Here is an 11156-nt window from a genome sequence, read left to right on the forward strand (position 1 = left end):
AACCGTCGAAAAGTTTTGTCTCATTACTTGATCTCTGAATGTTTTTTTTTTTGTGATTTTTGGCGTATGCGATCTCGAAGCATATACAAACAATATTGACGGTTGGATCATTGAAATTAGTTTCATAGAATTCGTATCTCATCAAAACGATAGATTCACCAACACTTAGAGTTTATTTATACTTTTCATTAAGTATAACATAAGATTTTGTAGTATCCACTTGTGTAAATATTTTAAATTGACGATCGAATTCATTCATTGTATTCGTATAGGGTCAACAAGTGTGGTTGTAAAAATTCATCAAAATCGAAGTTAAAATAACCGTTAAATCATGATTTTTTGTTTTATAACCATCGAAAAGTTTTGTCTCATTACTTGATCTGTGAATGTTTGTTTTTTGTGATTTTTGGCATATGCGATCTCGAAGCATATACAAACAAGTTTGACGGTTTGATCATTGAAATTAGTTTCATAGAATTTGTATCTCATCAAAACGATAGATTCACTAACACTTAGTTTATTTATACCTTCATTAAGTATAAAATAAGATTTTGTGGTATCCACTTGTGTAAATATTTTAAATTGACGATCAAATTCATTCATTGTATTCGTATAAGGTCAACAAGTGTAGTTGTAAAAAATTATCAAAATCGAAGTTAAAATAACCGTTAAATTGTGATTTTTTGTTTTATAACCGTCGAAAAGTTTTGTCTCATTACTTGATCTCTGAATGTTTGTTTTTTGTGATTTTTGGCGTATGCGATCTCGAAGCATATACAAACAAGATTGACGGTTGGATCATTGAAATTAGTTTCATAGAATTCGTATCCCATCAAAACGATAGATTCACTAACACTTAAAGTTTATTTATACTTTTCATTAAGTATAACATAAGATTTTGTGGTATCCACTTGTGTAAATATTTTAAATTGACGATCGAATTCATTCATTGTATTCGTATAGGGTCAACAAGTGTAGTTGTAAAAAATCATCAAAATCGAAGTTAAAAGTAATAACAGAAATGTTTAGTAATATAGTATAGTTAGAAGGGTATTATTGTAATTAGGATATATGGCTATATAAAGGATTATGTAGCTAGTATTTCATTAAGTTCATTTGTATACATTTTCTCAATTCATTCAATACAATCTCTCTGATTTCTCTTTAACAATTCTTTCCCTTTCTTTGTACCAATTTCATCTTCAACAATGTAGTTAACATGGTATCAGAGCCACCAAGGCTCACGCCATGGATCTTGGTGGTTGATTTCCGCTTCTATCTTTCTTCATTACTTTCTTTCATTTCCGCATATTCATAGTTCTTAATTTTTGTTTGGTCTCTGGATTTTTCCGCCGAGGGTTTTCTGTTTAGTTTTTGGGATTTTTTTTTTCCCTCTGAGTTTCAAGCTGCACAAATTCCGACAGGAAGAGGGCTGAAATTCGTGGGGGTTAGGGTTTTCATGAAGATCTGCATAGTTTCAGAAATTGGTTTCTTGGAGTGTCATTCTCCTTCGTAGATTTAGTTTCTTGGAGTGTCATTCTCCTTGGTACAGTTCAGCAGCAACATACATTTCAGTAAGCTTCATGGGTTGATCAATTGAGCTCTCAAGGATAAAAGCATGCCTGTATGGTTCTCCAAAAGTGATTTCAGGGCTTCTGTTGGCTTAGAACTGGATCGATCTCTCAGTCACATGGTCCTCCTACCACATCCCAGGCTTCATCACAATCTTTGTCATGCATTCACAGCGTCTTGCGGTTTCAGATCAGTTTCAGCTCAGTTTCAGAGTTCAAGCTCGTTCAAACTTCACTTGGCTACACCACGTTCAGTTTGAGGGGGGAGTAATAACAGAAATGTTTAGTAATATAGTATAGTTAGAAGGGTATTATTGTAATTAGGATATATGGCTATATAAAGGATTATGTAGCTAGTATTTCATTAAGTTCATTTGTATACATTTTCTCAATTCATTCAATACAATCTCTCTGATTTCTCTTTAACAATTCTTTCCCTTTCTTTGTACCAATTTCATCTTCAACAATGTAGTTAACAAAAAGAACCGTTAAATCGTGATTTTTTGTTTTATAACCGTTGAAAAGTTTTGTCTCATTACTTGATATGTGAATGTTTGTTTTTTGTGATTTTTGGCATATGCGATCTCGAAGCATATACAAACAAGTTTGACGGTTTGATCGTTGAAGTTAGTTTCGTGTATCCCATCAAGTTCAATGGTGTGTATATTATATATATATATATATATATATATATATATATTTTCTTATATATATATATATTTATTTATTATGTAAATTTAAATCTATTTATTTTGTACGTATAATTATTATAGTTTTTTTAGGGGTATAAATTTTAATTTAAAATTTAATATATATATATATATATATATATATAATTATTATAGTTTTAAACTTTTTAGGGGTATAAAATTGTTAAATTAATATATATAATTATTATAGTATTTTTTAGGGTTATAAAATTATTAAATTAATATTCTGCTTATCGTGTATCGTGTTACCCACGTGTATACCCGAACCAACCCGTTATCTTAACAGGTGCTTATCGGGTTACCCGATAATACCCGATTCGTTATCGTGTCGACTCAAACACCTGTTAATTTCGGGTCGTGTCGTGTCGGGTTATCGGGTCGTGTCAGGAATTGCCAGGCCTAACTAAGTGGTTGTGAGACTTCCGAGTATCAAGGTGCAGTAGCATATGGTGGGAGTCCCCCAAGTCTTCAGGCGATGAGAGTTGCCGAATGAGGTGTCTTGCTTGCTACTAATATGTCAAAGTAACGAAGCCTTGTTTTGATGTCACACCTTCATATATGCCTTATCCAAAAATATTTCAAGCTAGGTTTAGCTTTGGGAGGGCCAAAAATTTTTGTGTAGCCCAAAATTTTTGTGTAGCCCAAAACTGCTCATTTGTTTGCAAGCCCACGAAAAGAAGGGATCCAGTGCCTTTGTTCATTTGTTATTTGTGTGGCAAGCCCAAAGAGGAGAACAGGTTTGTGCCCACTCCCCTTTATTTAGTTTTTGTGAAGCCCAATGTATTCTTGCTGCCTATTGGGAGGTAGATAAATAATAACAATGAGACTCAAAGTCTCATCCCTTTGCATGTGTCTTCTTCCCCATTTCCCCGGACTTTGTTCAATATGGCACTGTGCACTTATTCCTTTTGTCCGTCACTTTTGGTGGCTTTTAGCTATTCTTTTGACTTGCCTTTTCCTTTCTTTGCTGGAAAGGTCTTCATGTCCTCGTAAAAATCTGAATGAGTCCAAAGGCATGATGAAGGAAAGTGGGTGTTGGAGCCAAGGAAGGGAAGGAAGGAGTTAACGTAGAGGGTGCGGTAGCTCTGCAATATAACACCATGTTCTGTAGCTCAACTCGCAAGGTTGTCTTCATGAAAATTGTTCCTTAGCTTGTGAACTACAACATATCCAAATTTGAGAGCCATCGGAATAGTACAACTCCAGATATTCAGGTATGTTGAGTAAGTGTTCATCATTTTGCTGTTAACCCGTCAGACTTATTGTGAGCTTCGAAACTTCATTTTTTCTTGTTCAGATCAACATACTTTCTTCATCAAAGTTGTTCCTTATCTGGTGAACTACAACATATCCAATTTTGAGATTCATCGGAGTAGTACAACTCCAGATATTCAGGTATGATGAGTAACTGTGCATCATTTTTCTGTTAATCCGTCAGACTTATTGTGAGCTTCGAAACTTCATTTTTTCGTGTTCAGATCAACATACTTTCTTCAACAAAGTTGTTCCTCATCATCTCTTCCATAACATATCAAAAATTCAGAACAAACTAACGGTTGGATATGTCCAGATCTTCGAAACACCGCAGCAGCGTTGAAGCTTGCAGAAATCTGACCGTCGTTTTGTTGGAGCTTCATCACTCTAACTTCCGTCGCTCAAATGGAAACATTTTCTTCGTGAAAGTTGTTCATCTGCTCAAGAACTATAAGATGTCCAAAATTCAGCTCTACTAAAGAAGAGCAGGAGTTGCAGAAATTTGATAGATGGAAAGAGGCGGAAGAGGGAGAGGGAGAAAAAAAGGTTGCTTGGGTTGGATTGTATATAATTGTATGTCTGTTTATGATAGGGATATTGTGGATGTAAAACAAAAAAGTTTGTGTGCACTCATGTGTTGTTGTACAAGTTCAAGAGAATCTTGGTTGTGTGAACAAAATTTGTTTATTTGCCACAAGGTTTTGTGTTTGGAAAATAGTTTAATAGGTAAGGTTTATTGACTATAGATTTGTGCTTGGGTAGATAGCTTGACTAGTGAAGCTTTGGTGTTGAAGCTTTATAGGTGAAGCTTTTGTGTTGAAGCTTTATAGGTGAAGCTTTGGTTGGCGAAGCTTTATAGGTGAAGCTTTGGTGGTGAAACTTTATAGGTGAAGCTTTGGTGTTGAAGCTTTATAGGTGAAGCTTTGGGGTTGAAGCTTTATAGGTGAAGCTTTGGTGGTGAAGCTTTATAGGTGAAGCTTTGGTGTTGACACCATAAATTAATTGTGCTTCGCACTATCTTGATGAACATAGTGCGAAGCTTTTGAGATTGATATTTATCCTCCATTGATAAAGCTTTTGTTGGCACCATAAATTGATTATGCTTCGCACTATCTTGATGAACATAGTGCGAAGCTTTTGAGATTGATATTTGTCCTCCATTGATGAAGCTTTTGTTGGCACCATAAATTGATTATGCTTCGCACTATCTTGATGAACATAGTGCGAAGCTTTTGAGATTGGGAGTTGAATCCCATTGATGAAGCTGCTGTGTTCCCCCTTCCCTTTTTTTTTTTTTTTTTTTTTTTTTTGGATTTTTTTTTTTTGGATTTTTTTTTTTTGGATTTTTTTTTTTGGAGGGGGGAACTGAAACATTTGAAATTTGAAACTCCTTAATGTTAGAAGTTTGAAGATTCTCCATGTGGGGCTTTCTCATGGTTTGAATTTGAATTTTGAATGTTAATAGCCATGTTGAACTATATATAAGAAGGATAAGTTTCCATTCTTTACCTTACCTTCATTTGCTCATCTTGTAGTGATTGTTGAAGACAAAGTGCTTTTTACTTGAGAGGGATTCTAGCATTGCTTTGCTGCACCATCTTCAGGTTGGTAGTCTTCTCCACTACATTGGATGTTTTCCTTTTTGTTGAATTGTTGGAATGTTCATGTATTTTGTGACGAACATAATGAACTGGTTGAGCTGTTCTTCATGCCCTGTGAGCTTCCTTATGTTTTGATCCTTCATGTAGTAATAGAGTTTGTTTCTGTTTGTTGTAAATGTCGGAGTCTGGAAGTCTTAGTGATGAGGGATCCCCTAGCTCGGGCTCTAGGTTTGAGCCTGCAATGCGGGGTCTTCATGGCCTTTGTTAGAGTCTTGTACAAAAGAAACGTTGGATGATCCTCACAATTGTCAAACCTTAGCCAATATTGGTTATTCCTCCATGTTAGTGGGTGAGGGGGTTGTTTGTGACGCCATACCCATATGTCGTTCTGATCCTCACAATTGTCAAACCTTAGCCGAGATTGGTTTTTCCTCCATACGAGTGGGTGAGGGGGTTGTTTGTGATGCCATACCCATATTTCGCTCTGAGTTCACAGCGGACCATTTAGAAAATAACTTGTTAGATAGCGAAAAGCAGCTTGAGGCCCTAAGGCAATCATGTAGTATCCCCCGTAGTGTAGGAATACGTTTGGTGCGTTGTGAAGAATTGCCTTCGGAGCCACCCAAGGGTCATGTTATGTTCTATACCCAGACATTAGTGACCTTGGGGGTAAATTTACCTTTGCATCCGTGGTTGCAACGAATGCTGGCTTGTATTGGTTATGCACCTGGGCAACTCAACCCTGGTTTCTGGGATACCTTGATCGGGTTTTATATTATTTGGATGGAGTGTGGATTAGGTGAGCCTTCCTTCCATCAGTGGCGCTACTGTTATAAGATGCACCCGGTGAAAACATGTACTGGTTATGCTGAATGTGCATGTCGGAGCGAGAGAGAGCGTGTTGTCTTTAATAAGTGAAAGTCGTACTGCACATGGAAGAAACGTTGGTGCTTTCTTTATAATGATTGGGAGCATGCTAAGGGTGTCACGCCTGAGCGACGTGTTCCTACTCACTTCCAGACTGTAGGTTGTAATGTATCCATTTTCTCATTATTTGCTATTGTTGTGATTTTCTCTTGCTTCTAAGATTTTTCTTCATGCAGTGACACGAGGCACCATCAAACTCTCCGGACAGGAGCTAGCTGATGTAGAGAAAGTGCTGAGGGTGCCTAAAGAAGATAGATACTTGGGTAAGCTACGTCCCTTGTTTCGAAAGTACGGTTTCCAGCCCTTAGTTTCCGAGTGCCAGAGACGAGCGAGTAAGTTGTATCCTCACTTGATCCTTGTTCTTCCCTTTTTTTTTTTTTTTTTTTTTTATAGATATATAATGTGGTATTCCTTACTTTGATTTTCCTTGTTCAGTGGAGAAGGTGGGCAAGAAAGTGGAGACTAGCACCAAGAAAATGAGAGTGCCCATGTTAGTTCATTCAGAAGACATCCTGTTTCACAAGGAAGCTCGCAAGCACCGAGTGAGACCAATTATTAAAACTAAGTCTCGAGAAGAAGTCCTCAAGGTTGCTGCCTCGAAGAAAGCTGAAGCTGAGGCCATTGGATGTGCTGCTGCCATAGTTGCCGGGGAAGATAGGCGATTGCTGCCTCCTCTTCCTACTATTAATCCCATCTTTCCTCCAGTTAGGGAACACATTGGGCAGGAAGGGTAAAGATAAGGAAGAGGTTGGCAGTGTCCCTTGGAAGGATTTGAAGGTTGCCATGCGGCCAAAGGACTTTGGGTATATCAACAATTGCCTGGCAGGGCGTCGATTCACTTTCGATGAGCTCGGAGAACCCTTAGCTAAAGATGAATCGGATTGCGACCGGATGTTGAAGCTATCTTCATATGTGAGTGTTACTTTGTCATTCCCTTGTTTTCTCCTCTTTATTAGCATTATTTTAGTAGTGATGATCGTCTTGTCATACAGGTCATGGCTGAGTATCACGACAGACTGCGAGAGGCTGAACGGTGCAAGGTGAAATTGAAAGAGAATAAGCAGCTTGTGAATGATGCCAGGAAGACGAGCAAAGCTTTAGCTGAGGCCATCCAAGTCAAGGATCAACATTTTGAGAGTTTGAAGAGGCGGAATGGTGAGAACTTGAGACTCAAGGTACAGTTGGAAGTGACTAAGAAACAGTTGGAGACAACTATGCTCGAGGTTTCCAAGGTTAAAGGGGAGTTGGATAGTGCCTTGGTTAAGGTTTCTGAGCTGAAGAGTGGTATCCCGGATGAGAAGGAAGCTGCTGTGAATGAGTTCTTGGGTTCCCAGGCCTTTCTCCATGTCCTTAGACCTCGCTGTGCCCGGGAAGTGCACTTTGAAAAAAGAAAGTGGATGGCTGTCCTTGATCGTTATGATGATGGAAGTGTTCTTCGAAAATACCGTGAAGAAATAGATGAGCATCATCGAAAAGGTGAAACCTTCGACCTTGCAGTTTATTCGAGCAGTGCAGATGAGTCGGGCGATGATGCTAGTGCTGATGAGCAGAGTCATCAGGGTGATGATGAGGTTGGAGATGCAGAAAATGGCAGTAGGTCTCAGAGTGATATGATCAGGGGTTCAACTTCAGAGGAGGAGGACTAGAAGTGCTTTCACTTTCTGCATGTACTCTGCCTGCACTAGATTGTTGTTTGTATGGCATGTGCCATGTTATAAACTCGAGGGTTTTTTTTTTTTGTATGTTTATGAGTGTTTGCATTATCAAGCAAGTGTTTGTATTATCAAGTTTCAAGTGTTTGCCCTATCATTGATGAATGTTTGGCTATGTTTGCATAGATCATTTGTATAGTCTTGTTGACATATACTTAGATTTTATTTTGTATTGGAAACATGTGCGTTGAAGCTTTAATACTTGAGTGTTTCATTGCTCAGAATGTAAAAGAGTTTAGGGCCGAGTTGGCTAAATCACCTCTTTATTGAATTCATACCAAATGGTCTTTGTTACATAGGATGCCGAACGGCTGTAGCTTAACACTTGTACAATGTGAGTCTATTTGTAATAATACTTCAAGTGGTCAGCATTCCATGGATGGCCAAGGGTCTTGCCGTCGGAGCTTCTGAGCTTGTAGGAGCCAGGGCGGCTGATGCCGACGACCTCGAACGGTCCGTCCCAGTTAGGACTGAGTGTTCCTTCACTCGGGACTCTATCACAGAGTAATCTTTTCTTCAGTACCCAGTCTCCCACTTTAAAAGAGCGAGGTTTGACCCTTGAGTCGTAGTAGTTGGAGATGCGCTGCTTGTAGGCGACATTCCTCAGGTGAGCCTGATTTCTGTGTTCCTCGACTAGATCCAGGTTGAGGGTGAGTTGCTTGTCGTTCTCACTCTGTATGTAGTTCTGGATTCGGTATGTTGCTTGCTCAAGCTCAACCGGGACAACTGCTTATGTACCAAAAGCAAGTGAGAATGGAGTTTCTCCTGTGGAAGTCCGATATGAAGTGCGATATGACCAAAGAACTTGGGGTACGAATTCTGGCCAACAACCTTTAGCTTTGTCCAAGCTAGTTTTCAGAGTGCGCTTGATTATTTTGTTAACGGCCTCGACTTGTCCGTTAGACTGGGGATGGGCTGGAGAGGCAAAACATAAGTTGATGTTGAACTTAGAGCAGAACATCTTGAACTTCTTGTTGTCGAACTGCCGCCCATTGTCCGTGACTATCGCATTGGGAATGCCGAATCTGCAGAGGATGTTCTTCCATACGAAGTCTTCTATTTTTCCCTCAGTAATGGTTGCCAAGGGTTCTACTTCAGCCCACTTTGTGAAGTAGTCAACTGCAACGATTGCATAGCGGACCTTGCCTTTCCCTGCAGGCATTGGGCCGATCAAATCAAGTCCCCATTGGGCAAAGGGCCAAGGGCTGATCATAGGAGTGAGCGGCTCGGGAGAGGAGTGAGGGATAGTTGCGTAGCGTTGACACTTATCACATGAGCGTGATATTCTGATGGCATCCTGGTGGAGTGTTGGCCAATAGTATCATTGGCGAAAAGTCTTGTGTGCTAAGGATCGAGACCCAGCATGATCTCCGCAGACTCCTTCATGTATTTCCCGAAGGACAATTTCCGCCTCCGCAGGTGTAAGGCATCTTAGGTATGGCAGGGTAAAACCGCGCTTATAGAGTTGGTCATTAATGATCAGGTATCGGGCAGACTTGTATCGAATCTGCTTAGCTTGGACTTTGTCAATTGGGAGGCTGCCATGAGCAAGGAATTTATAAATTGGGGTGATCCAACTATCTCCTTGCTGTAAATTGCACGCTTCCATGACCATGGTGCTTGGTGCTGCCAACAATTCGACATGAATTTTTCTCCCAATCTTGTCTTCCACTGCCGAGGCGAGGCAAGCCAAAGCGTCTGCATGACTGTTTGCCGCTCGAGGAACTTGGGTGATCTGGTAGTGGAAGTGCTTGAGCAAAAGTCGTGTTTGCGCAAGATATGCTGCCATGGAGCTATCCTTAGCATCAAAGTTATTCGTGACTTGGTTGACCACTAATTGGGAGTCACTGAAGATATCAATTCGTTTAACCCCGAGGTGCTTGGCCAAACGTAAGCTTGCTAGAAGGGCTTCGTATTCGGCCTCATTGTTCGATGCCTTGAATTTGAAACGAAGAGCGTATTCCATCGCCACTTTGTCGGGGGTAGTATGGACTAATCCTGCTCCGCAGCCCTGTTGGTTAGACGAGCCATCAACATACAGACTCCATGTTGGGGTTGTTGATTCTATCTTCTGAGCTTCCGATGGTAATGAAGCTATTGCTTCAGGTGTAGAAGCAATGTCAACAGGATATGTGAAATCGGCTATGAAATCTGCTACAGCCTGACCTTTTTCGGCTGGTTTTGGTTGGTAGGAGATGTCAAACTCACCCAATGATATTGCCCATTTGATCATTCGCCCAGACGTGTCAGGACTCTGGAGTATCTGTCGAAGAGGGTGATTGGTAAGCACGATAATGACGTGTGCTTGGAAATAGGGGCGAAGTTTTCGAGCAGACATGACCAATGCTAAAGCTAATTTCTCAATGTTGGAGTATCGTGTCTCCGCATCTTGTAGGGCCTTGCTAGCGTAGTAGACGGGCCTTTCGACCCCACTGTCCTTTCGAATAAAAACAGAACTAACTGCTGAAGTCGAAACCGATAGATAGATAATGAGAGTGTCACCAACTTCTGGTTTGGAGAGCAGATGGGCTTTACTCATGTACTCCTTGAGGTTCCTGAATGCCTTGGCACATTCCTCCGTCCATGTAATGTACTTCTTATTTCCCTTGAGTGCTTTGAAGAAATGAGCACATCTGTCTGTGGCCTTAGAGATGAATCTGGTTAAGGCTGCCACCTTGCCAGTAAGGCTTTGGATGTCTTTTGAAGTTACTGGCTCTTTCATGTCGAGGATTGCTTTGATCTTTTCGGGGTTAGCTTCAATGCCTCGTTGGCTAATCATGAAGCCTAAGAATTTGCCAGAGCCCACGCCGAAGGCACATTTGTTGGGGTTCAACCTCATTCGATACCTCTTTAGAATGGTGAAAGTTTCAGATAGGTTGATGATGTGTTGGTCAGCATGTTTGCTCTTGACTAACATATCATAAACGTAAACTTCCATGCTCTTCCCAATCTGTTCAGCGAACATTGAATTGACTAGTCTCTGATAAGTTGCTCATGCATTCTTTAGGCCGAAAGGCATGACTTTGTAGCAATATAGTCCCCTGTCAGTAGTGAAGGCTGTGTGTTCTTGGTCTGAGGGGTTCATGAGGATTTGGTTGTATCCTGAATAAGCGTCCATGAAGCTCAAGAGCTCACACCCTGCCGTAGAGTCTATAAGTCTATCAATGAGAGGAAGGGGGAAACTATCTTTCGGGCATCCTTTGTTTAGGTCGGTGTAGTCGACACACATTCTCCACAAGACCTTTTGAAGCAGGAGACTTTCCTTGGTCGGATTTTTCTTAACAAGGACAACATTTGCTACCCATGTTGGGTAATTGACTTCACGGACGAAGCCTATGTCCTTGAGTTTTTCAACTTCTGCTTTCATCGCCTCGTATCGCT

At 40.3% G+C, this 11156-nt stretch overlaps 1 long non-coding RNA gene across 2 annotated transcripts; it reads left to right on the top strand.

Moving 5' to 3' along the window:
• The first annotated feature begins 3156 nt into the window (after positions 1–3156).
• On the top strand, positions 3157–4214 carry LOC139193170 (uncharacterized). 2 transcript variants are annotated; one of them, XR_011577572.1, is made up of 3 exons: positions 3157–3495; positions 3579–3676; positions 3760–4214. It is a non-coding gene; the product is annotated as an uncharacterized lncRNA (long non-coding RNA). The 2 variants fall into 2 exon arrangements; XR_011577573.1 differs by having other exon boundaries at positions 3852–4214.
• The last annotated feature ends 6942 nt before the right edge of the window (positions 4215–11156 follow it).

The sequence above is a fragment of the Malus domestica genome, chromosome 16 (genome assembly GCF_042453785.1).
Source record: "Malus domestica chromosome 16, GDT2T_hap1".
NCBI classification, from domain to species: domain Eukaryota; kingdom Viridiplantae; phylum Streptophyta; class Magnoliopsida; order Rosales; family Rosaceae; genus Malus; species Malus domestica.